At 44.3% G+C, this 27889-nt stretch overlaps 1 pseudogene across 1 annotated transcript in view; it reads right to left on the bottom strand.

Annotated features, from left to right (window-relative positions):
• The window catches only part of LOC144121827 (fatty acid synthase-like), a 107201-nt pseudogene that overhangs the window by 60252 nt on the left and 19060 nt on the right, over nucleotides 1-27889 (bottom strand). Inside the window, exons 8-13 of the transcript XR_013312711.1 lie at nucleotides 27575-27764; nucleotides 26209-26445; nucleotides 13737-13941; nucleotides 12389-12646; nucleotides 4238-4454; nucleotides 1538-1792 (exon numbers count right to left, since the gene is read on the bottom strand). The product of XR_013312711.1 is annotated as a fatty acid synthase-like (transcript). The remainder of the gene's footprint in view (nucleotides 1-1537; nucleotides 1793-4237; nucleotides 4455-12388; nucleotides 12647-13736; nucleotides 13942-26208; nucleotides 26446-27574; nucleotides 27765-27889) is intronic.

Raw genomic sequence — 27889 nt, 5'->3', positions numbered from 1 at the left:
TTTTTCGTCCACAGTCTTTGAAGCGAAGCAATTCTCGAACGATCATTGCAAAGGTCTCGCCCGGACTGACATGTGTCCGGCATTCTATTTTGTGTTCTTTGAGCAGAACACCAGCAGAAAATCGCTGTTCATTGCTTTCAATTAGGAAGAACCTCATAATAGCTTTTAACACTAACCTTGCATTAAAATTTAACACCTTATCAGGACAACTTTCAAACTGTTCAGAGCAGTTTATATCAGATTTTCATTCTGGTATGAAATAGTATGTTGCGCCTAAAAATTTACTGTTTTATTTACACCAAGATTTTAAATTTTATTTTCGGAAAGACGCAGCGCAGATTGGTATGAAAGCAAAGATTATGTACACCTTTCTTCACTGGCTATAGCTGAATGTCCTTTCAATGTTCCGTGTTTTCTGCATTACCCTGGTATAAGTATGGAATTCGCCAGTATAAACCAACAACTAAATGAATTCTTTATCTCATAGAAATAAATGGAAGAAATCAAATTTAGACCACAAATTTGAGAAAATCAGACTTCAAATGAAAGTATTTACAAAGATGATTTTATACAGCCTTTTTAATACAAAAGAACGATTCCCCACATACTCTCTGCAGGCTCGCAGAAAAAAGGAAAGCTACACCCAGGAGCTCATAACTTGGTAATGAAACAAAAAAACCCCAGCAAGCTCTTGTGTACATTGTCCAGCACCCGTGGGAGGTTTTTCAGCTAAAGCAAAGAATGAAAAAAAGATTACATCGCTATGTACGGACGGACAAAGCCGGAACGGAAACACTGGGGACGACAGCGTTGCATCGAAATCTTATCATATCCTAGCCTAAAGGCCCACGGTATCGATCCTCTGTTTTATCCGAAGTGCCTGAAGAGCAAGCACTCATATATAAATGCACCTAATTGATTGTCTTATTCATTGTATCCTAACTTGTAGATTTAAGTTCATAGTTTTTCGGCGCAACGGCACAAGGCGAAACAAAGAAGGGCAAGCACAGCGCTGGTGTTCGCCGCTCTTCCATTCTTTGGCCTTGTGCCCTTGCGCTGAAAAACTATGAACTTCTACAATACCAACTAGCCCAACAGCTTACTCTACCGAACTAACTTGCAGAGGGCAGGGAGGGTGTGTACGATGCTACTTATTGCTGATGCCGATCACTTCTGCGGCAGATATGCGTTGCGATATCGGGGTTTATTTTTCTTCGGGGTTCCACATTTTTATGCCTGTTGCATGAATGGTATCTCCGCTTGAGGTTTCCCAAAAGGAACACCGAGACATACAAAAGATAACTGCAATCAAATTGGCACACCAGTCGAGTGTGGTGCGGCCCAACAAAGCTTGTAAGACAATCTGTTTAGTTCCTATTGCAACCAGCGATGGTATTCGCACTGTATAAAGCCGAAGATAGGACTTGTGACGCCAGTATAATGAGTGATCTCCTAATTTTAATTGCCTAGTCCTTTTACAGAAACTCCAGAGACGTTTAAAACGAGACGGAAAATGTATGATGATTTGAAAACCCACGTTGCATGTCGGCCTTGATGATGCCCTGGAAGGAGCTGCCGTACTCATAGCCGCGTAGCCTGAGCTCCTTGTAGACGTCCTCAGCCTTTAGCTCATAGGCCAGCTCATCCTTGCGGGTGGTGGGTAGCTCCATTTCCAACTGTTCCAAGTCGCTTTGGGCCTGACGAATACGTCCACTCGATACCACCGTGCCGCCCTCAGAAATCTCAAACTCGCCAGTAGTTCGCAAGATGCTCACGTGAAACCGCACAGGACCTGCACATAATTCTCCTCGTTAGAAAGATAATTTATTGTTCCAAGGGTACTCTGTTAGCGAGCCCGCACAAACTGATCTGCCGTGTCACCAATATTGCGAATGACATCGAGATTGCTGCTTACAAGCCTTGTGTACGTTGCGGTTATACTTTGCCTCCCCAGCTACTGTACACTCTAACGCGATTCGAATGTAATTACGCTCGTTCCGGCTGCCATTGCCGAACAAACATTTCGTGACATGACGGTCACTTAACCCGCAACAAGCATGGCTTTGAAGGATAGAGCAATGCTTCGGCTGGTTAAGGTCGTGTATTCGTGCAGCATTCTTGCAAAAATAAACCAAGTTATGGAAGTTTATTCGCAGTAGGTTACGCGTGAACTGATCACCTTTAAATCGCGTTGGACTGTTCATCTACTGAAAACATAGAAGAATTTTAAGAAACGGCGTGCCTACCTATCCCAACACTTCACACTCTTTTAACGCTACCTTCCTCGAGGACCAGTTTCAAAGCACCATGTAAGTGCGCCCTGAACAACCTGTTTTGCTAGGATTTGAGCCTCTCATCAGCCATAGGGAAAGAAGCAGCCATTAATATCGGAAAGGCAATGTGAATGCAGACCTGGACGACATGTACAAATTAGGCACCTTTTAACTTTCCTTCTACGTAAAGTTTCATAATGGCAGTTCAAGCTGCAGAAAATTCTCTCATCTTCTTCTGACAGTTCATTAAACAGACTTTGCTAAACATATTTGAAAACAACATAAGACAGATGCTTCTAATGAGCTTATGAATAAAGTCTTCCATTCCATTGATTAATTTGAGCATTAGTCAGGTTTTGCAAAATATGTTCAAACACAGCACAGGACAGAATGCATGATGAATTCTGAAACAAAGCGGCACTGCGTTAGAAGTACTGCGCCTCTACAGCCTCGAGAACGCTTTGTGTCTGTCACATTTTGCTTTTATGATTCTAAATACATTTTTGCGCGATACATTTGAGTCATAATCTGCTCGATGTTTCAAAGTATTCTGCAATTTGTAAGCCCAGTGATGTTTTACGTCTTTTGGGGCATAAGCGCTTCACGTCCTCTGCGGTAGTCCCTGTTCCTAGCAGGTATCAGAAATTTTATGGAACTGGTTTATGGTTTATGGGGATTTATCATCGAAAGCGACTCACGCTATAAGGAAGGCCTCAGTGGAAGGCTTCGGATTATTTCGACCCCCTGCACACTGACCACAGCACACGGGCCGCAAGAATTGTGCCTCCATCAAAATGGGACTGCCGCGACCGAAATCGAACCCTCGTCTTTCAGAGCAGCAGCTGAGTACCATAACCACAAAGCCACCGCTGCGGCTTTAAATGTTCCGGATATCAGACACGAGAGATCATACTGCACGCTTTTGTTTGCTAGGTTGCGAAAACAGAATTATGGAAGAAGGCTTCAATAAATCAACGCATTTGCAGGCGCAATCGTGCGAAAAACGTTAGAGTAAATGTCAGAAGTATCACTGTAGCTTAGTTTATAACTCATATGAGAGGAAAACCTTATATATCTGCATGTTTTGTGAGCAAGAGATCTGACAACGAAGCTGCGGTATGGCATTGAGTTCCACGCCACAAAAGTGTACATGGTCTACGGCTCTGTATTTGTACATAGTGTATAATACTTCCTTCCACAGTCCTTTCTCACTATCAGTCCCCCTTTCTTTTTCCTCGCCCTGCCCTTTTATTCCCGCTTTCCGCACCTCAGGTGCTTCAAGTTTTGATGGCAGATGCCGTTGCTAGCAACATTTTCTCCTTAAATTGTTGTTTTATTAATAAAAAGCCACTAACTAAGGGAGAAGCCGTAACGAATGGGAGTGCAATAATTTTAAGCACCAGGGGTCTTTTAACGCGCACTAGCACCGCAACCCACTCGGGCTTTTTGGCATTTTGCATTCATCGAAGTGTGTGTCTCATGGGGCCGGGATTGGATTCGGCGCCCATAGGCTTAGCGTCCAAACAGCGTAGCTTCATAGCTATCGCTGCCGATTGAAAAAAAAAACACATCAGCTGGGCTCCTTGGAAAAAATCAATCATTATATGCGCATGTCTGTCTCGCATTACGTTGTCATTTTATTAACAGGACTATCTACAACATACTGTATTACTGATATGATTCTAAGCGCATCAAAACTCCGTGATCATGCTAATTTTTCATTTGCGAATACAGCTTCTCTCCAATAGTACAGGTTTAGTCTGGCGTGTATGACACTATTTCCCTAGAAATCAGAAATGAAAATGTCTGGAAAACTGTTTTAAAGGTTTTTTGACTTGCAGCACGCTATAAAGTGCCATTACAGGTTAACTTTAATGCGCCACTGTATTTGAATCACCGCCTTTCACGATTTTAACCAGGTCATAACCCTCAAAATACTTAAAAGAAACAAAGAGCTGGCTCACTGCATTTGTGCATAATGATGGCTCGGTGGAAGGTCACGTCTTCTAACACTACAGGAACCAGGTCGAAGGTCTTGCCGAGTCGTGTTGCCAAGAACTGCCAGGCTAGCATGATGAACCCGGCCGCCGGGAACAGCACCCGTCCATCAATCTGGTGATCAGCCAAGTAGGCTTCGTTCTCGTTGGCCTCCATGTCTACTTCGATAACTTTTTCGGAAGACTGCGTAGAGAGGTTTTGCTGTATTCCGAGCTATCAAATATTATAGACAACTGTCGTGAACAATTCGATGTCACTTAATTAAGGGGGCTTCATTCACTGGTGACGTGAACAGTACAAATGCCGTTTTTTAAAGAAAAATTAGTATTTTAACGTTAAAACTTTTCGGAAGCGACAAAAGTAACCAAATGCTTTGTGAAAGCAACCACTTCAAATGTCCCGGCATTGAGGGAGAGAGTGGTGCAAACCAGTTATTCTATACCCTTTGCCATCGCCCGTTTCCTAATTACTTTTCCCGCGCCGTCAACAATCGTGAATAGATATGCTAGCAAGCGGCAGGTGTTATACATTTATATGAAACAGACACAATAGCACTGTCTCTGACAAATGCTGTTTTGTGCGTATCGCCAATATTGCAGTGCATGGTCAGCATGCGAGTTCTGTAGCCTATTACTCTCGTCGCGCCGACTTTGCCGCTTTGTTGCAGGGCTCCTTTTATCTTGAAATATGTGAGCTTTTTGCTCTATAGTCATCTCCTTTAGCGAAGTGTTGGCGCCAGTGGCCCGACAACCGAAATAGTAACTGGTTGGTTATACGCGGTTGAATACGTTCATTTATAACTCATTTATGTCATTGTAAGATTTACAGCTTTAGTAACATTTTCCCAGCGCTGTTTCCACTTCGAGTTATTGATCAGAGTCGCTCTTGCCCTATCAGATGATAGCCCACCCGGTAACCTAAATGGGTAGAGCGATCGCTCTGGTGAGGCGACGGTCCCAGGTTCGAACTCGGAGTCGGGACGAGTTTTCTCTAACTAAGCAGTTTCCGTGGAAGCTCTATAGCTTTACTTTATTTTCTAATGCGCTTGAGTTAAGGCTCCCGTTTAGCGGCGAACCCGGGGTACCGGCGGCGTGCGAAAAAATGCTGATGGGTCGAAACGGTAGAGACATCTCACGTGGAGTGGCGGATTTGAAAATTCATCAAAACATCACACAAATCGTGATTTTAAGGTCACAACACAACTCTCAAACGACATTATGACATGTAAGGTTCTAAAGAAAATTTCATGCCTGAAAAGAAAATTGGGGTAAGGTGGGCATCAAACTCGTGCCCCTAGGATCCAGTCAGACACGCTAGCCTTATGCCGTCGAGGCCGGCTTGTATTACTTGGTTAAAGGGAAGCCGTGGGTGTCTTGTCTGACAGTGTCAGTTTCTCCGAAGTAACGTGCAAATTGGACCACTTTCCGCTGTAGAGAGCTAATAACACCATCGTGTCATGTTCTTCAGGTGGAGCTCTAGTGTACCTCGATTTCTTCACGGGTCATTTAAATTTCCATGAACGCAATTATTGAGCGACTGTCACTTTTTTTTACGCATCAAATTATCTTGACCAATAGTGGGGGTTAATAATCTGGCTCTGGCCTTAGGCATTTTGTATAAAAATTTCCCAACATATTGCAATGCATTAAGTAAGGAATACAGTCGAGCCGAGATATATCGAACTGATATGCTTAATGTTATTTGCTGTATCGACGACACATGTTACCCCCTTTAATATCTTGCGTAAAAGTAAAGGAAAATCGCGTGCGGTATTTAGCTCGAATTTCAGCGTTCACGCCGTACACTTAACTGCCCGCGCTTACCCTCCGAGTGGGGCTTCTCCTAACGAAACTCTTCGATCACTTTTCGCGTATTGTCGACTGCGCAGTCATGGTCACCTGCTGGCAACGCTTGCTCTGTTCAACCGTATGCCAAGCTTAACGTAAGTAGTGCTAGAGGGTGGTTTTGAATCTCTTATATTCATTTTCAAGCCACATTGTTGTCTTGCGGTGAGGACAACCTAATTAGCTAAACCTAATGGTAGTCCTCGCCTGGCATGCGTCGCTTGAATCGGCGCAGAAACCTTGGCGGTGCACAGCTTTACCTTCGTTTAATGAGCGATTAGCCGATTTAGAGTGTGCTCGTAACAGGATTACACATGTGATAGGCAGTGGCTACTTTCAAAGAACCTGTAGCGGCGCTGGCACCGCCAGCGCCGCTCATGAAGAAGATCTGCCTCGCGCATCAGAGAACGCTCTCTTCAACCAGCTTTTCTCTCCGTCTCTAAGATTTTACTCCTATCTATCTGGCTGAGTTTCTAGCAGTGGTTCTCGCTGTGCGCAAGGTACCAATTTATTTTTCAGCAGTAATAATAACTACGGACTCGTTATCTTTATGCACTTCCCTATCGGCGTCCACTGAATCGCAGCTCTTTCGGATACTAAAATTCCTGATCCCTCCACACATCACATCAATTCGATTTCTTTGGGTTCCTGGGCACAGGGATCTTCTATTAAATGAATCAGCTGATGCTTTAGCGAAGGCAGCCCTGAGTGGACCGATTGTTGACCCGCTTCCAACAACTGCTTACATCACGGCGGCACGCTTTCGACGATACACTGTAATGAACGAATTGGGCGCATCAGCGCTTACTTCCTTGGACGACTTCCAGCACCTGCTGTTCCCTTGGAGAAGCTCAGTCTGGCGATCGCGCAATCTTGAAGTTTCCTTCACGAGGCTTCGTTGCCGGGTGCCGCAACTAAATTTTTACCTCTACAGGCCTGGTCTGGCGATCTCCCCATTGTGTCCGTATTGTGCGGAGCCGGAAACAATAGAGCACTTTCTTCTTTTTTGCCGTCGCTACTCATCGATTAGGAGGCGAGTATTAGAAGTTCCAATACAGAATCTCAATTTGCGCCTGTCTTCTGCGGTTGTTCTGTCTCTTGGCGCTTCTATGCTTGGCCATACCAATGGGAATGTTTGCTCTGCCGTTCAAAATTATCTCCTAGAATCAAAACGTCTACCATTATGAGCTTTTGTCCTGCCCATCCCATTATCAGCTTCTGTATTTCGGTTTTTACAGTCACTTATAGTAATCCCTACCCCTTCTTTGCCTAAATTTTAGTTTGTATGACCCCCCTAACCTCCTGCAACCACCTCGTCTACGGAAACTGTGCGATTCAAATTTTGGTAGGTCATCCCATGCTTGACACATGCAACTGGTCATTTAAATAGTCACCGCCTGGTTATGGCCAATCCCCCTTGTGGGTATGTGCCATTGTGTGAGGTCAACAACAACAACAACAACAACAAAGTCAACCAGCTCGGCCGGTCAGCAACGTGAACAGCCTGCTCCGCCGGATTACCAGTTCGCGGCTACCAGGACGTCCAATAAATGTGGTTCACCCTCCACATTCTGGTGACACCGGACGATAGCCCCGACGCACGCAACGCCGCTCCCACCGGCTGTGCGCTCCTGCCCATCCTCTCCCTCCACTTGGCCTTGCCTCTGCACGCCCACTGTTCGCACCCGGCTTTCAGCAGCTTTTCATCGCAATGTACGCACCTCCTATCACATCCGGTGAGCTCCTTCAGCCGTATCAACGCCCCTTCCTTCCTCGGCTGCCCGGCCTGCCCGCTTCTTATGCCAGGGACCCCGTTTTGTGGCTGGCGCCGTTGGACTCGCACTTTCATGTCAACAATGTGTCCAGCCAGCTGCTGCGCTATCAGCACACAAGCCGCGAACTCCCACCCGGTCTCCTGGCACAGCTGCGGTTGCCGCCTCTTGGCGCCGACATATACGCCGAATTCAAGAAGGGCCTGACGGCGTATTTTGGCTTGGACCTCCCTCCGACTCTCTGCGCTGCTGTTCCGGACTCAGAAACTGCGGCACCACTGGACCCACCACCCCTGGCCGCATTCCCAACCCGAGCTGTTTCGGCTATTCCCCGACCGCTACTCCGTCGGCGCCCCTCCAAACACCGGTCTCTGCACTGTCGCCGCCACCGAATGAGCCCCCATCCACGGTTCGGCAAGTGCCACGTGACCACGCGTTGGTCTCTTGCCCACCTTCACACCCAGCTGTCTCGTACTACACCCCCTCTCTCCCAAGATTGCTCCAACGGCCCCTACGGACGGCCATCCCCCTGCGAGCTCCCGTCTCTGGGTGCTTCCTGTCCAGCCCTGCTTCCCAGCTGTGGAGCCTGCCCTTGGGCCATCACCGGCAGCACCCTCTCTCGACCCGGGCCTCAATTCGCTTCTAGTCCCAAGTTCGCCTGCTACCTCAAGGCCCAACAAAGTGAGCTCAACTGCCCTTCCTGTCGCGCGGAACGCATGGACGCCTCCCCAGGGCCTTGTCGCGCCTAACGCGCCACCTGAAACGCCTGCCGCCCATCCCTGCCCACCTGGCGCCTTTTGCAGTGCCTGTGCCTCCGCGACAGACGAGACAGCCTCAGCAGGTGGTGGCATGCTTGCGATGCATTGCAGCGTGCCCCATCCAAAACCTTCTATGGACTCGGCCCTACCGTATCCTTCCCATTCCAACAAATACTCCCCGGATTTGCTTCTTGTGCCCCCAACAACCGGTCCCAACGCCACGGTGAGCTCACTTTTGCAGCCATCCGGTACACCCCGTCGCCCGTTTCGACTACTACCTAGCAAGGCAGCACGTGCCCCACGCCGCAGACCTCACGCTCAGTGCCATCCGCCTTGTTTCGCCATTGCCCGCGGCCGAGGCATCGGCTCCATTTCTATGTCTTCCCCACGCCATATCTTCGTCCGCACCAACTGAGCCAGTGCAAAACTGCCCCCCAACCGCCGGCCCCAGCCGTAGGCTGTCCGACTGAAGAACGCCTAGCTCGCCTCCCATTCCTCGATGACTTTTCCCACCTAGTGCTTCCGTCATCCTATCGTTTGGCTCCCCTCGCCCATTGCGAGGCAGCCAGGCTCGACCGCCAGAGCTCTTTTCTTCCGCCCGACAGCCTTTCCCAGCTCTGACCCAGCCTTCAAGAAGCTGTGTCCTGGACTTGAGAACCTGTACAAACTTTTACATACTGTTTTTTCTCTTTTATCGCGCATCGCGCTAGAGGGGAGCATCTGTAGCGGCGCTGGCGTCGCCAGAACCGCAGATGAAGATCTTCCTCGCGCATCAGAGAACGCTCTCTTCAACCAGCTCGGCCGGCTAGCAACGTAAACAGCCTGCTCCGCCGGCTTACCAGCCGCGGCTACCAGGACGTCCAATAAATGTGTTTCACTCTAAAAAAATCTTCCAATGCGGGTTCAATGAGAAGCAGTTTTTCAGCGCCGGCGGGTGGCAAGCTGCTGCAAGAAACGAGTATCAAGGGTGGGTTCAATGTACTTTTGCTTCTTGGTTAGAGGTAAGGTTTTTTTAGCGCCATTTTGATATATCGAATTATATTTCGAGCTACTTCGCTGACTTCTTCGAGTTCATATTTCCGGGTTCAACTGTACTACCTAGCAAGAAGAGCAAGGAAAGAAGAGAGTACAAGGAATATTTCATGCACGTTCCGCTTGGGCGCAGGGATCATGTAATCCCACACTCCTCCATTTCGTTAGATCGGCCGATCTCGGGTTAATTTAACCGTACTTTTCTTTCAACCAACATTGCATGCCGCCTAATGCCTCAAGGCAATAAATATTTATTTCTCTATTTCACACACCGTCAATCACCGTAGCATTAAAAAGAGTGCATGTATTATAAAAAGCAAGGATACACCAAAGACAAAAATTAATCAAAAGCGAAAACAAGAAACGAATACTAATAACAAAACAGTAGAAAAGACAATAATAAGCACTTATTTGACATCGGGAAAAAACTTGAATAATGCTTGCCAGAACATAGTCTGATAAAGATAGCATATCTGCCGAAGCTGGTTCCGGTCTTTAGATGTGCTTTGAAAGAATGAATAATAAAAAAGTTTTAGTTCACCAAAGGGGAAGGCCAACACTGTGTCGATTGTCGACCCGTGAGGACCTGTAGGTAGCCGACATTATGAATTCACAATGTTAAGGCTCATGATTGTAGATTTTATGAAACAAGCAAATGAGAAAACTTTGGCGGTGCAATGACAGACACGGTAAGCCTACGCTAGAACTCATTAACGTTATGCTGGCTGTTCGGTTATAGTTAGAAAGAACAATTCGAATAACATTATTTTCAACCTTTAACGTCAAAAAAAAGAGCAGAGGGTGGCACAAAGCGTGATATGCAGTGGAGATTAGGATTTTTACACAGATAATGGAGCAGCAGCTGGCATGGCTGATTGATTGGAGAGATACGGGCAGGCTTAAAAAAAACGGATTGTTGGGCGAGTTTGTGTGTGATGCAAGAGAAAAGCGGCGCAAAAAGACAGCCCAAGAAACAACACCATGCATGCAAACACTATCAAGTGCTTATTTTACCGAAAATTTCATATTAATAACACCAAACACAGGCACGCGACACATCGCTTGATCACCTCGAAAAAAGCTGGCAACACAAGGGCTTGCAAACCCATGAATAATGATTAGATTAAGTGATTAGGATAAACAAAAATTAAGCAATTAGAAGGCTTACCTTGGGTTTGAATGCCTTCGTGTTGCCGGCTGTTTTCGAAGCTATTATGAGATGTTTCACGTGTCTCAGTTTGGTGTCATAAATATGCATCTTTCCGGTAAAATATGCAGTTGGTAGTATGCGCACGTGCCGTGCTCTTCCTAGTGCGGTTAGTTGTACCGCTCTTGCTTGAATGAGATGGACTTTTGTCGTACAGTGGAGGTTGCTAGGCGGATAATGATGATGGTACCTCGAGCAGAAACATTTGTCAATAGTTCTTACTTAAACAGAATCGTAGTGACAACGAGGTCAATGTTTGCGTCAATTACAGATCTTAAAATGACGCAAACATTAAATATTTCTGTATTGCCGTATTCATAGAAATTTACGTATTTCATACACAGAAAAGCAGTACTTGGTGAACTCGCATGCAGGCCTGCAGTTTTTAAAGCTTAAGGGAACTCTTAGTATGTTAAGGAGCACATAGCTCATTTCCTTTTTGAAATTGTCGAATTTTTTGGAGTTTCATTCTGTTTTGTTAAAACCACAACTTTTGTTATTGCGTGAACCTAAAGAAAGTTGCTCGCGATGTGTAACTATTCTACTTTGATTACCTAACAGTTTCTTATTTTCATTCTGGTTTACTAGAGCAAAACGAATTTTTTGCGGCGCTCCTAGCACCATGCTCAGCCACACAAGTAAAACACATAGCGCGTGTCGCTAGCGGAACCCAGAGAGAAATGGGCACCAGTGCACGTACCGCGAGCGGCGCAAAAAAAAAAAACGATTTCGAAACCTACCCAACCATGTAGCATGCTGAACTAGCGCCCAGTTGGTGCGGCATTTGCTACGATAGTGCGTCACTACAATGCTAGAAAATTCTGCTGTTGTAAAGTCTAGAATCTGTAAATTACGTGTACTGCGGAGACGTACGTTCTTTGCTAAAAGTAACCCGGGGATGGGGTTAGGTTCTCAGCCGTTTGGTGTAGCTCTTACCCCACCCCTAACAGCTAAAATGTCTACACACCAATTTAGAGCTTAAGGAAGGGCTTAAGTGTCCTGCTGAATGGCTAAGAAACGAACACCTATACTTGGTTTCAATTAGAAATGACGGAACGCACAAGTGTAGGCGTAGATCATAAAATCATTTAGAGCTTATGCACGGTGCTCATGTGCCAAGGTGAATACCTGCACGTCGGCAGCAGACTCGTGGGAGTTGGCGAATATGTATCCACTAGTACGTCTCCGTTATGCTACACCTGTCTACATTGTTGGGGCTAATTACCATCGCGGAAAGAAGCCCCGATATCGTCACTGACTCACGGCCAGCAATGGCATGGGCGTGGCTTTAAAGAGCGAAAGAAACAAAAATACAATAGATTCAGAATAGAATAGTTCGCTATAACCATCTTGATTTTCTATTTTACTGTTGTCAAAGCAAGTCGTATGTAATCTGGAAATGGTCGGTACGAGGAAAGAGAGATATTGTTTGGCTATGCACTTGCATTCTACATACTTTGCTGACGATTAAAACTCCAATAAAAACAGGTGGCGCGTGTATTACTTGTGTTAAAGTGTAGAAGTCATTCCATCGAGCGACTGTCCAAGTCTGGGAGTGGTCCCAGCTAACAAGGTGCGCGATGCTCGGCGTGCCACGTGGCACGGGCAGCGGCACCGATGGATACAGAGGCGACAGGTCCAGCTTCACCCCCAGCGAGTGAAGCTTCCCCAAGGACTCGAGGAAGAACTGCGTGTTGTCCTCATGGCGCTTCATCAGGCCTAGGCAGCTGGCGTCGGACCCGAGGGCACGCCTCAAGAGGGGCTGTATTCCGTTGAAAGATAACAAGTAGCGTTTATATTTACGTACAGAAAAGAAGGGTAATGCGGAGCTCAAAAGTTGCAGGCCATGGCAGGAACTTTTTCTGGCCATGCTGCTTCTTGAAATGAGCGGGAGTTTTAAGTATAGCCCAATTATTAATGTTTTTTATGCGACACCATCCTTGAGTGGGTGGTGATGACTCTATCAACACCTCTTTTTGGGCTTGTTGGTGCATACTTGAACTGGTGAAAAAAAAAGTGGAAAACCATGCAAACCACAAGAACGAACGAAGATGAGACACCGTAAACCCCCCCCCCCCCCCCCCCACACACACACACACCCATTGCGTTCACCGTTCCCCCTCCCCGCCGTGATTCCCCTCCACCAGTTCAAAACTTCATGACTCTGCGCAAACAAATCCTTGCCGTGCTGAAATTCAGACCATATTTTATTGCCTCCGGATAAAAATAAAAAGACAACAGTGTGAAACCATGAACAGTGAATTGTCAAAATTCTGTGCGATTATCTTATTTTGCCTGCAATATGGTCCACTAACCATTTCCAGAAGGGCCATTGAACGTGTAGAATAATATTTTGCAATATATTAAAGTGTAGTTGAGAAAAAACGGTTCCGAAGGTGACGTGGCGAAGCGCATTACGTTGCCTCATGAGTGCGCCTCACCCATCAAACAAGCAGCGGATTAGACATTACAGGAATAAGATCGGTACAACAGCAACACAACATAAAGAAGTGAGCAGATCACTACTGGAAGAGATGTAATTTCGCTTCTATATAAATATTAAATGACCACATTCGAAAACACCGAATTTCACAATGAAAATTCTCATACTGTCAAACCGGTAAGACAAAATAAGAACATCTATACGGGAAGGTAACAGTGGGTATAAATTTCTTTTATTCAACCCCTTTGATAGCAGTTCTCTAAATACCCTTACTTGTGTGGGGAAGGGTGCTACGAGCTAGATGCTCAAGAGTGAGGTACTAATTAATTATTTTCTATAGGCAGCCTCCATGCACTAAAATGCTGATTCCTACAGTTCAGTTCGGAGAATTGTGTAAGGTAGCCCTTACCAGCATGAGGCAGTGTGGACCGATATCGATTACAACTGCACCCTTGGGCACGTGTTGGAGGGCTTCCTTGAACAGAACGGGTGAGAGGACGTTGTTGGACGTGGTACTCCGACCGAGCACATATGAGCCAGGGGCTCCAGCCAGCGGCTCTCGGGAATCGACGAACATACCCAGCGGGGGCTGCGGAGTTTCGGTTCCGAAACACCTGAGCAATGATAATAATGCAGTGAGAAGCTCTTCGAGGCATCCAAGAGCAGCGATGTAGTTTTCTAATTTTGAAGCGCGCATAGTGCGCATTGCTGTTTAATTGCCTTTGATAGCTCTGTGGCCGACAGGCCTGTTAAAGTTATGTGATCCCTTGCTATTACAAATCCTCAAGGTGGAGAAATGTTTACTTTGACTACTTATGCCTTTTTGCGCGCTCCAGGGGCCTGTGTTTTAAGTGCCGTATTTTAATCGAAACCAGTGTAGTGCTGATCTGCAACAAAACCAGCGTTGTCATCGTTGGCAGCAAAAGTGGCCCCAAAAATTCAGAAGACGACACCGATGCACCAAAGAAGAATTAAATTTCTTGAACCTAAGAGTTTCGAATAGTTAGGCGAGCACGTAATCCATTAGGCCTCAAAACGCGTTGCTCTTTGCGAACAAAGGTGAACCTAATGTATGCGTCGCATTACGACTTTGTGCTAATGAGCAGGTGTTTTATTAGAAAGCAAGAGGAAAACAAAGAATAAATAAAAAGAAAACAAATAATAAATAAAAATAAAGTAAGGTAAAAGCAATGCTTTCGCTTTCAAATTAAGTTGTACACTAAGTGTCCGCCGTAATTTTTTCTATGCTTGCTGCTCTAATACTGGCATTCTTAGCTATCTGTATGAAATACCAGTTCAATGCTTTTAACAAAAATAGAGGTGTTGAATACCTGAAGAGGAATACACTAGCGACTACTGCTTTTTGTCGTAGGCAGTAATGCAGGAATGCGCCGCGAACGAGCAGCTTGCTTCCTTCCAGTGGGTGTGCCCATGGTACGAGCGGACTTAACCCTCAGCGAACTTTAAAGGGTCAATCGTACTGGTGTACCTATAGTGTCAGATGCAAGCATAGAACAGTGAGCTGTTAAAAGCCATTCGGCTGTCGTGAACAATTGCATAATCTGCCAGCTACCCAAAAAGTTGATATTCGTCATCTTTCACAACCTGTAAAAGCGCTCAGCTACTAGATTGAGCCGAGGACGCCAATATCAAACGTAGCCAAGGAAGCTTTTTCAAAAATCTGGACAGCTCCCACGTATCTATGATAAGCCTTGTCACCTATAGCGCTTGGATGGCAGAAGTGAGAGTACTCTTAACGGAGTGGGTTTCACCTCAAGGTTTAGGTTGTAAGCGATCTTCCGCAGACCATAAAGGCAGCAGTGCCTCGACAAACGTGCGATAGGAAACTATTCGAAGTTTACATAACCGGCGTCTATGAAAGCGGCGAAAGTTTAGAGCCCTTTGGAGTCACAAAAATATAGCTTTTGAATAATCACCATCAATAACAGCTTCGCTTCATAATCCTCAAATAGAACTAGAGCGGGGCTTTTAACTGTTCAATTGCCGATATAAACGTGAAAAAAGAGCAAACTGGAAAATTTCCCAGCCTGGTCACCCTATCCCACGATGTAAAGACATGAGGAACGGCACCTACATGGACATATACAGGGTGTTTCACCTATAAGATTTTACGTAAGTTATAAAAATACGATTTTTAAAAATAGAAGACAGCTTTTTCCGCATTGCATAGCCAACAGTGTAGAACATCGGAATATGACTATGTCGTAACTAGCAGCATGGTTAACTATTATTCAATACTTAACTTTTTAACTGTTACTTTTAGGCTCCTTAATTATCGAGATGCATGTAGCCTACAGTAAATCATGCCTATAAAAAAGCCTATTTTTAAAAATTGTGTAGTATTAGGCGAAAAACTGGGTAGGTCGAGAAGCCGAAAACGGAAGAGATCAACCTGAGTGCCGACGTTTTAATAATGTTCTCCGTAGAAATGGACCATTCAGCCTTTAACCGAGGCGCTGCTACGGCGTCCGCCAGCATAATGCTTACAGTACCATCCCCGCTCTTCTGCCACGCTAGTAGATTGGTTCACAACGACATTTTTTTTTTCATTCCAGCCTTGCCGGCCATCCCTATAGTGCTTGGGACTTCCGAAATGTTCTACATGATGTCATGACCTCAGCGAATTGTTTGATTGTGAAGTTCTGAATGTCCCATGAGTGGATGGCGGCATGCAAGCAGCGGTAAGCAAGCCTAAAAAAGTGAGCTCAGGAAAGTTCCAGGTGAAAAATAATCACATCCTCGTCATTGAACCGGAACTGGACATTCTTAAGCTTAAGCACCTCTCGCTCCCAGAAAACCTACAGAATATATTGCACAGGGTAGCCCTCCAATCATTTTAGGTTTCTTCCATCCGACAGCGAACTGGATAGGCTCACAAATAGAGGAGATGAGGACTTTGAACCCTGACATCGTCTAGACTCTTAGTGATGGCACTACAGTTTGCAATGTGCCCCATCTTTTGACTGTAGTATTCTTGCGCTATAATCTATATACTTATATATAGCACTTTTATATAGTGTTTTCAATTTTTGCGTGTGGTTTGCTTTTGAATCTATGAGAATTGACCTTTGCAGCCCTCTCAGCACTGGAGACCTTGGCTTAATTCATATTTATGTGGAAGAGATTGTTTCGTGTTTCTCGTTTTCCGAGACACCGGTCAACCGATTGTTCGGGCGTTCTTGTAGTAAGATTATGTCAATGTTTTTCTGAATCTAATTATGTCCTCCAATATTTGTGAGTGTCCTTGATTAAGCGCGTAATTATGTATGTTATGTGTATGTGCAGATTATGTGTACCGATGCTGTCGACGACGCCGACTGCCAGGCACTGCCCCTCAAGCCTTCCTTAGCTTTGAAAGGCCTCAATTTGTACATTGTTCTTAATAATAATAATAATCAATCAATCAATCAATCAATCAATCAATCTTTATTTTTTCGGTGCACAGGAACAACCCAAAGGTCTTGGTGCTGGTACACCATTCACACGCACAAAATGTACATTTATTTCACTACAAAGGAAGACACTCAGGGGAGGTAATGCAGCAGTCAAGGCGATAGAAAAAAAAGACACATAAACTAGGCGTGACAGCAAGCATGAAGCAAAAAAGCGAAAACAAGGAAACAGCGAGAACAGCAGTAAATGAAAACAGCTAGAACAGGCAACAGACATATAAATAACTAATAAAACAAATAAACAAAGAGAATGAACACAAGAACGACCGATAACAGCTAAGTACAGCATATATCAAAATACAAACAAGAATAAAGCCAATACTAATATGAACGAATAAGAGATCTCTGAAATACAAGCTAGAAATACAATCATACACAATAAGAAATGTAATTAGTGAACGCGTTACAGACAATCAGGCGTGAGTACACAGTATTAAAGAAATAATATTAATGAAAACAAGTACACGTGATGTACAATTAAGGAGAGAAAAAAACAATATAATACCGGTGCAAACGCACAAGTGTAGTAAAGACAAAATGCATGAAAGGGGAAGTTATGTATGAGAAAAAGAGTGCTCAAAGTGGAACGTCACGGACATTCAACATAAAGGAGGGGAGAGAATTTTCGAATATATCAAGGTGAGGACAAAGAGAATTAAACAACTTCTGCATTCTGTCCAGAGGGGAGAGGGAGTGCAGGAGCGCAGAAACTTGGAATGGTCTGAATTCCCTTATGCTCTTTCGCGGTACACGCAAAAGGATACGCGCTAGGAGCTGAGGGCATAGAATGTGACCATGAAGAAGTTTATACAAGAAAATTATATCTGCCCTCACGCGACGGCAGCTAAGAGAAGGAAGCTGCAGTGAGTTACTCCGTCTGGGACGAGAGCTGGAAGTTTTGCAAGAAAACCGATGTTGAAATATGCGTAAAAACTTTAGCTGAACTCTGTCGATTTTTTCACAGTTCGACTGGCAAGTGCCGTTCCAAACAACAGACGCATATTCCAAAAGCGGCAAGCATATGGAGAGGTAGAGCTTTAAGAAAGGGAGTTGGGATCGAAACTCTCTCGAAAGCCTGCAGATGAAGCCGAGTGTACGCATAGCCCGTAGAGCAATGCGTTTTGTATGAGAGGAGAAGCTGAGGCTACGGTCGAAAAGTACGCCGAGGTCATTAATTTCATCAACCCTGGGCTGCGGCCTACCATTCACAGAATAAGAGTAGAGAAGACTGTGCGTTTTACGAGTAAATGAGACAACCTTGGTTTTAGATGAATTGAGAGTGAGCCCATTCTTCAAGCACCAATCAGAGAAGGCGGATATGTCCGATTGCAATGACAAGCAATCATGAAGAGTATGTATTGCCTTGAACATTTTTATATCGTCCGCATAAAGGAGAAACGAGGAGTTTTTGACCACGGAGGAAACGTCATTGATAAAAACAGAGAACAGAAGCGGGACTAATACCGAGCCCTGAGGAACTCCGCTGGTTGGAGTGTAAACAAATGAGGTCTGTCCATTTACACTGACAAAGCAGGACCGATCAAGAAGATAGTTGCGTAAGAGGGCTACAATTGAAACGTCGATCTCAAGCAGCAGAAGCTTTTGAAGAAGTAAAGAGTGAGTAACAACGTCGAAAGCTTTGCTCAAATCACAGTACACAGCGTCTACCTGACTCCTCTGAAGGACTTCAGCTGATGTATACGTCATAAAAGTCACAAGGTTAGTTGTAGTAGAACGACCTTTTATGAAACCATGCTGATTATGTATGATTACATGTTTGAGGTGGAAGGAAAGTACTTTGTGCAAAGCTAATTCAAAAAGCTTAGAGGTTGCACAAAGAAGAGAAATGGGGCGGTAGTTCGAAACATCAGATTTGTTTCCTGATTTGAAGTCAGGGAAAACACGCGCCGTTTTCCACACGCGGGGAAAGGCAGAATTTTTCAAACAGTTATTAAATATCGTGGTTAAAACAGGGACGAAGGTACTATTGAAGGCTTTTATTATGGCGGCTGGAATGCCATCAGGTCCAGGGGACAAAGATGGTTTCAAACACTTAAGACTCTCACTTACTAACTTCTCGTCAAGAAGAACGGAATTAGGTGCGCCAGCTGGAAGGCATACGGAATCGCAACGTGGAGATTTGTACACGGAGGAAAAGTGTTGAGCAAAGCCGTCAGCGACGTTCCGAATTTCATTCCCATGAGAGTCAACTAAGTGAATATGACTATCAGATTTATTCGAGCGTTTGCGAACGTATCTCCAGAATTCAGTAGGACGATTAGAGGCACTATTCTCTAAATATTCAAGATAGGACTCATGATCACGCTTGTACAGGCGTTTGCAAAGGGAACGCAAGCGGCGAAATTCATCTGCCCATGTATCCAGCCCAGGGCGTTTCGCTTTATGGTGGGCCCGCTCCTTAAGTTTCAGCGCTGTTCTAAGTTCCTTGGAAAACCAGAACGGAAACTTGCTACGAGTAGGAGTGTGCATAGGTATGTACTGGCGCATACCATTGAGAACTATTTCAGTGAAGCGACTGACTTGTTCGTCAACATCGCTGATTTCGTTTAAAACGGACCAGTCGACAGAAGAGAAAAAACCGAAGAGACCAACATAGTCGCCAAGTGCATAAGCGAAACGGGGGGAATTCCCCGCACAATTTGAATTAGCAGAAGGTGGGACAGAAACCGAAGCCGTTATTAGAATTGGAGGATGAAATTTGTCACAGCGAGTAAGTGAGATGTCAGATGTCGAGACACGAACATTTTCAAAATTAGATAAACAGATGTCAAGAACATTACCACAACAGTTTTCAATTAAATTGTGTTGCTGCAAGGTGTTAAAAGCTATGAAATCTAAAAGCCGGTTGCACTTACTAACTACATAATGATTGTTGTGCGAATATGTAAAGGTATTCCAGTTAATACCTGGAGTATTAAAATCCCCTAAAATGAGCAGTTTGTGCTTGCTATGAGAAGTGATAACATATTCAATAGAATGTAGTACATCATTGTAGGCAGGAGGAGGCAGATTAGGGGAAATATAGAAAGCTGCCAATAAGAGTTTTTGATGTCGAGTTAAAGTTAGCTCTAACCAGACAGATTCTTCGGTGGTTTCCAGGTCGGAACGCCGAACGCACTGCACGGAACCGTCAATAGCAATGAGCACACCCCCTCCCTTTTGTTTAGAAGCTGATTCAGGGCGGTCACTTCGAAAAACAGAATAGTTATTAGGAAAGAAGTCACGTGAGTTAACTTCGCTAGACAGCCAGGTCTCAGTAATTACAACAGCCGAATAACAAGAGGCTAAAACATTGGAAAAAAATACAGGTCCCTTAGTCCGAAGACCTCGGGCATTTTGGTAATATATATCCAAGTTAGGGTTGACTGCAATCAACCGTCAGCTCGGAAGGATGTAACATACCATCCAGGAGTTTTCCACGAAAAGCCTTGAAGATGCAGCCCGTAGGCCACATCGAAGGGTCAACTAGCTGATCGTAGAATTCCGCGCTGACTGTGAGGTAGAAGGACGAGTAGGAGTCATATTTCGTTTTCAACTGCCGGCAGGAAAGGGGGGTGACGTTCACGGACTTCAGATGGTTCGTTAAATCAGCCGACGTTGTTTCGGGGCACAGCTTGGAGACAAAAATAGCCTTCGGGCGCTTCTGAGGTCTGGCGACGTTCAGACTGGATGAGCTCGACGAGCCAGTGATGGCTGGGCTACGGTGCTTCTTCTGCGCCTCAGGCGAATTAACTATAAGTGGGGGAACAGATACAGATGTCGGGCAGGTAGCCAAATCAACGGGTGCCATCCCACTGTGAAGGGCAGCAGAGTAGCTCTTGGATGGCTGGAGCATACGGGAAGGAATGCTCGCGGACAGGGGCTCGACGAAAGGCGGATCACGCTGCGATGAAGCAGGGCGCCTCGCAAGCTCCTCGCGTAGGCTGCGAACATCAGCCCGCAGAGAGGCAACGACCTCGGCCTGGAGAGCGAGCGCCCGCGAGTTGTCACCACGAAGGCGCTCATTCTCCTCCCGCAGCTGGGCGACCTCGTCGCTCAGAAACGAGATTCCCTCAAGTGCGTCGAGGAGGAGAGCCCGAAGCGAGGCAAGCGCACCGTCAGGTTCGCCCGTCGGGGAGGAAGCGAGGGAACCGGTCGGGTCGGTCGGGTGATGGGGCTGGTGGGCCGTGGAAGAAAGGAATGCAGCCGCTGACTCGCCACCGTCGCTAGGCTTAGCACCGCCGCAAGACGACAAACACAGATTGCACATGAATGGTCGCGAGCCGGACTTCAAAAGCTGCAGCTCGTCGTCACTCCAAGTGACACACTTCGCGTGTACACGTTTGTTGCAGTCGGCACAACGAAAAAACTGCTGCTTACCAAAAAACGGACGGGAGCACAGCACACATGCGTCCTTACTGGGCGCCATGTTGGAATAATAATAATAATAATAATAATAATAATAATAATAATAATAATAATAATAATAATAATAATAATAATAATAATAATAATAATAATAATAATATAATAATAATCAATCAATCAATCAATCAATAATAATAATAATAATAATAATAATAATAATAATAATAATAATAATAATAATAATAATAATAATAATAATATAATAATATTAATAATAATAATAATAATAATAATAATAATAATAATAATAATAATAATAATAATAATAATAATAATCTATCCTGTTACACCTTGGTCACTATTTATTTCGTGTTAGTATAATTTTGATATGTTGTGTTGATGCTATATACATATTTTATGTTTTCATTGCACGTCCGTCTGCTGACTTTGCTGGGCCAAGTCCCTCAAGCGTCTAGAGGCTTTGACAGGCCCGTTTCTTTGTTCTGCACATATTATGTGCAAAAAAAAGATTTATTATTATTATTATTATTATTATTATTATTATTATTATTATTATTATTATTATTATTATTATTATTATTATTATTATTATTATTATTGTTTCTCTTAGCTGCCGTCGCGTGAGGGCAGATATAATTTTCTTGTATAAACTTCTTCATGGTCACATTCTATGCCCTCAGCTCCTAGCGCGTATCCTTTTGCGTGTACCGCGAAAGAGCATAAGGGAATTCAGACCATTTCAAGTTTCTGCGCTCCTGCACTCCCTCTCCCCTCTGGACAGAATGCAAAAGTTGTTTAATTCTCTTTGTCCTCACCTTGATATATTCGAAAATTCTCTCCCTTCCTTTATATTGAATGTCCGTGACGTTCCACTTTGAGCACTCATTTTCTCATACATAACTTCCCCTTTCATGCATTTTGTCTTTACTACACTTGTGCGTTTGCACCGGTATTATATTGTTTTTTTCTCTCCTTAATTGTACATCACGTGTACTTGTTTTCATTAATATTATTTCTTTAATACTGTGTACTCACGCCTGATTGTCTGTAACGCGTTCACTAATTACATTTCTTATTGTGTATGATTGTATTTCTAGCTTGTATTTCAGAGATCTCTTACTCGTTCATATTAGTATTGGCTTTATTCTTTTTTGTATTTTGATATATGCTGTACTTGGCTGTTATCGGTCGTTCTTGTGTTCATTCTCTTTGTTTATTGTTTTATTAGTTATTTATATGTCTGTTGCCTGTTCTAGCTGTTTTCATTTACCGCTGTTCTCGCTGTTTCCTTGTTCTCGCTTTTTTGTTTCATGCTTGCTGTCGCTCCTAGTTTATGTGTCTTTTTTTTCTATCGCCTTGACTGCTGCATTACCTCCCCTGAGTGTCTTCCTTTGTAGTGAAATAAATGTACATTTTGTGCGTGTGAATGGTGTACCAGCACCAAGACCTTTGGGTTGTTCCTGGGCACCGAAAAATAAAGATTGATTGATTGATTGATTGATTATTATTGTTATTATTATTATTATTATTATTATTATTATTATTATTATTATTATTATTATTATTATTATTATTATTATTATTATTATATTATTATTATTATTATTATTATTATTATTATTATTATTATTATTATTATTATTATTATTATTATTATTATTATTATTATTATTATTATTATTAAGGTGTGTTCTGCGTCTCACTTTTCTGGTTTATTTTTCTGTTCAGTTTCTTTTTCTGTTTTCTCTATGTTGCATCCGTCCTTGTAATACTCTGTATGCTTCGGCCTATATCGATGTTGCGTACTTTCAAAAATACGTAAATGTCTGTCTCACTGTGTACCAAGGTTTTCTTCGATAAGCTACGCACTTGAACATTGCCCCTTATAACATAAACAGATAGAAGGTCTATCCTGTGCCGTCGGCAATTCCGGTTCGCCTGATAAAACGTAAACAATTGAGTATTGCTAAAAAACTGTAAAGACGCGATATTGTTGTGGGATGATCTACACCGGACATTAAAACCAGAGAAATAACATGACGGCTCTTAATGTACGATATCTGACCGCTTTTCAATATATGTGATGATCCCTTAAGCACGCTCTTTATTTACTGGGCTTCTTTTAACGCCAATGCAAATTTTGTATGATGGCCTTGCATTGCACAGTGAGCCTGTTAGTTATACAAAATTTTCATTTATACAGAATTATGGCTCATCTCAGAGATGTATAAGCCCAGGCAGTCGTCAAACTAGAGTGCCACTCTTTCCTGGCTTTTCGCTAAACCTTAGCTCCATTCTAGTGCTTTGTTGCTGGGGTACGTCTTGTTTTCATGCGGATTTGGTACATTTTTCTAAAGTAGTTAGAAATTTATAGCTGTAGACCTTTCTTACCTGGGCGTGTCTTGTTTTAGACTGAATTACATCCTGCTTCCTAGAACCTTTCTAAATAGTTCCTGTCCATAGAACATTACTTAACTGTAATACTCTATATTTGAGAAAATAAAACCATGGCCCAGTGGTTTAACAATGAACCAAACAGATAATCAGGTTTACAGAACAACCCTTCGCTGCCACAGTGTAATTTTTCCACATAGCGAATTCACAGAGTAGCTTCTTGTGATTCGCCATGTGAAGGGAAAACAAGTGAACCAGACAGCTGTCCAGAATTCCTGCTACCGAGTACTCTGAGGTGGCCAGCGATATTCGCACCATTACTTTTAAACAGAGCTTGTACAACAGCAGGCAGATTTACGTGTTGTTAGATTTACGCAACCGCTCCTTGAGGTGCAAGTCAGAGCGCAAGTTGTGTCGTTTCTTCTTACGTTTGCAAAGTGTACTGAGGGGCCAGCTGGTTAGACGTAATGTTCGCACTAAGAACGTAACGTTGAGACAGCAAACACAGAAAAGGCGTGGACAGGATTGGTGTTGCACTTGCAACTGAACGAAATTGGAGTACGCCCAATGATCAGCAAATAATTGTGACGCACAAAGCTTGAAATACGATAAAGCAATGAATATACAAAATGGAAAGATCAGCCAGTTAAAGATGACACGAAGAATGAATGTGCATGAAGGCTACTGGGTGAGCCCAAGTATGTTTCATAAAATTTGATCTTTCTCTAAGAGATGAGCGAAAAGGCATTAATCCATGTGTCGCTGCAACATTTCTCACTTTCATGTGTGAGAAATGTCAAGGAAGCAGGGAGTCCTTCCTCCCAGATTCCTGGGAAGTATGCAAGTGCACGTCTCGTCGTGGTTGTGTATCTCGCATTGTATATCTTTCGATGGCGCTGAGACTAACCAGGACACCGCCAGAGTTGACCGAACGACGAGCCAGAATCATTGAGAACGCGAGTCTGCGGCTTTTGCGTGCGTTGAGGCGACTGTCTTCCGGTGGACAATGCAGGTTCCGGCGGCGCAAACGATTCGAAAAAGAAACGTTTGCCGAGATACGCGCCTTTGTGCGTGCATCGGCACACCTTAGCCATGCAGACGTCGCGAAACAAAAAGCAGCCCCAATGACCAAAATGCCGGCATTAAGCGTTTCTAGGAAGCAAGTCTGGTCAGAATGGAAGTATTGGCTAAAAGGAAAAGAGAGAGAGAATTGGAAGGACGGAAAAGCAGGGAGGTTAACCAGGCGATGCCCAGTAGCCTACCCTACATTTGGGGAGAAGGAAGAAGGGAAAAAATAAAGAAAGAGCGGCAACAGAATGGTTTCTCACGTGTCTATTGACCTCCATGAAAACGGGAGAGAGGGCACACACTTAGACTTAACGTTTATAGTCGGGAAATCAACCCCAGAGTCTTTTAAGAAACATCAGGAGCGCCTTCACCGCTGTACTTTGTGAAGAAGGTATTATCCAAGGCCCCAGAATGTTGGTTTCTGAAAGAGGACGAGAGTCCAGGCGGTGCAGTGTAGCAGCCGGGAAGGCAAGCTCTCGCTCAAAACGAGGGCAGGCACAAAGTAGGTGCCCGATCATTTACTCGCAACCGTACTGCTCACACGCTGGAGAGGATGCCACTGCGATGAGATGGGAATAGGCGTTTGTCAGCGCCACTCCGAGATACAAGCGGCACAACAGCGTAGTATCACAGCGGGGGAGACCGAATGGCATTTGAAGTTGAAGTGAAGGTTAAGGGGAAGTGACATTGTTAGCAACAACTTAGCTGACGATGTTGCTCGATGGGTCCACGATACAACCAACATTGTCCGCATGCCGCTAACAAGAGATGACGCAGAAAGGCACCTTCAACTGCTCGCCCGAAACGTGACTGTTCAGTGAGGGTCTACCTGGAGACTGGACACCCCGTTCGCCCCACTTCGACCCCTTAGTGCAGCTTATTGGCTAAAGAAGAGCATAAAGGCAGGGAGGAGAAAAAATTCATTGTTTGAGAATTTATAGTCAATTCAGGCATATGCTTCGAGTTCTAGTCCTAGCTTATGTCTAAAACTGTGGTTTTCTAACAAAAAATGTAAAACACAATACTCGTACACTCTTGAATATGTTTCCTCGGATGTGTAGCATCGAAGGCATATGCTGATGTGTCTGTCAACACTTGGTTTTGTACTCATTAATAATGGTTTTTTTTTTGGTTTCATAGTGCCTTCACCTGTAAATTAAAAGCTCTATAGTGTCGACTATCTTTTTTGGTAAGAGCACCACATGTACTGTGTCTACGGGATAAGGCTAACAACAAAACTTCTTTCATGTGATTCCTGTTCTGCTCAAACGATTAAATTTGTGGTACGGCGGCAGCACTGCTGCCAACAGCTTCACTCCACCATCGATTTTGGACCATAGGCTTCAGGCATCGACTAACCATCGCTAAAAAAAAAACAAACCAGGTGATTGGTCGATAATGCTCGTCACAGGCAGCAGCTCCTGAGAACAAGTCGTGAAAAAACACACCCAACAAGGTTCCCCACGCGCTGTTTGCTTTTTCAAGTAGCGTTCCTCGTGGTCAAATCGTAGTCGACAGTAATATAACAAATAATAATTAAAGCCAGAACGGCTGAACAATTTACCTCTTTCAGGTGCTCGAGGAGGGAAGGTGCGGCGCTCTTCATGTACTCGCTGTGGAAGGCCACGTTCCCGCTGTCCACCTGTCGAGCGAACACGTTTTCAGCCTTGAGCTCTTGGACCAGTGCAGCGACAGCGTCGGCTGGCCCGGACACTGTAACCGAGTCCTCGGCGTTGTGGCAAGCTGGCACCACACCGTCACGGCAGCGCTTTCGCGCCTCTTCCCACGTTAGACCTGGCGAAAAGGGGACAGAGTGCAATACGCGTATTTACGAACGCCTGAGAAATGCAGGCTTAATACAATCATACTGTAAGACCAGCACAAAAGACGGCTATATGAACGCCGCTTTAATCCACCCCAACATGTCACTAAACGAATGCTGGAGAAAAGGATCAATAAATGGCGGTGTACACTATTTTTCGCCACTAAATAACGCCAGAATGAAAAGAAACATTCTCTTTCCTTAATATCGTTTTGCTGACCATTGGATTCCTTAAAATCTACATTGCTGGATTTCATGCTAAGAACTTTAAATATGCTATTTGCGCGAATAATACGAAGGCAAAACATCGTAACTCTAGCCGTTTGCTGCAAATAGTCAGCTCACACTTTTGGAAGAACTCGGCCGGAAATTCTGCCTTTTTCATTGCTTCGTTAGCACAGCGAGTTGATCTCGTTTCGCTGCACCACACATTCCTGAAAAATGTTGTCAGAATGATCGGCTATAATGTGCCGTAATCTCGCCATCGGTTGGTGGAGCTTCAAGAGCAAATATATTAAGACACCGCGAAACGTCCCAAGATGCATTCTATTCCATCGAAATGCTTCTTTCCTTTTGTGACATTATTTACATTTTGTGCCTAACAGGATACTAAATAGAAACTTGTTTTCTCATATCAATTGCTTACGGCGTTGTAAATACCAGAGGACTACTTTTGTTGAAATTGGAACAGTCATTACATAGAAATGACCGAGCAAAAATAAACAGGCATTGCCTTCGCAGGCTCCTTTCATCTCGTGCTTTTTTCGTTTACGGACATTTAAAGCAACACCACACTTGTACTAATTTACAGGAAGAGATCACGGAGTTCAGTCTTTTCTTCACGTCATCTTCAACGTCGAAAATACTTTTCCGATTAAAGTGAGAATTATTTCATTTATAAGGCAAACATTTTTAACAGCACCGCATTTTTTGCTGCCTGACTAAAATGAACAGAGCTGAAAGAGTTCGAGGATTGCAATTTTGCCGAGAACAGAAAATGCGTATCGTTATCCTCAGTCTGCCATTGAGCCTGCTGAATTTTGCAATGCGACGCTTTTAATGGCCTGTTTAGGAAAAGCCGCGAAAAGTTGCAGTCCTCACCGATGGCGGCCATGGCCCCTTTGGGTAGATTCGCCAGGTCTAAGCACCGTCCTCGCCAGTAAGAACAGAGTACGGCTTCCTCTGCTGTGGAGCACTCGTCGGCGTAAGCACAGGCGATCTCGCCCATAGAGTGACCCAGCATTCCGTCGGGCTGAACGCCCACTGCTAAGAGCAGATCCAGAAGTGCTACCTGTTGAAAAAGAAAACAAAAGGCAACTTTCACAATTTCACCACTAGAATTGCAGCAGCAGAGACGTTCATCGCATTGTCCACAGCTCTTTTTTCTACGACAGCCATTATCTTGGCAGCGGTGTT

The sequence above is a fragment of the Amblyomma americanum genome, chromosome 2 (assembly GCF_052857255.1).
Source record: "Amblyomma americanum isolate KBUSLIRL-KWMA chromosome 2, ASM5285725v1, whole genome shotgun sequence".
NCBI lineage: Eukaryota > Metazoa > Arthropoda > Arachnida > Ixodida > Ixodidae > Amblyomma > Amblyomma americanum.
Note: the sequence above shows the minus strand (reverse complement) of the source record. Positions and strands in the feature narration are given on the sequence as shown.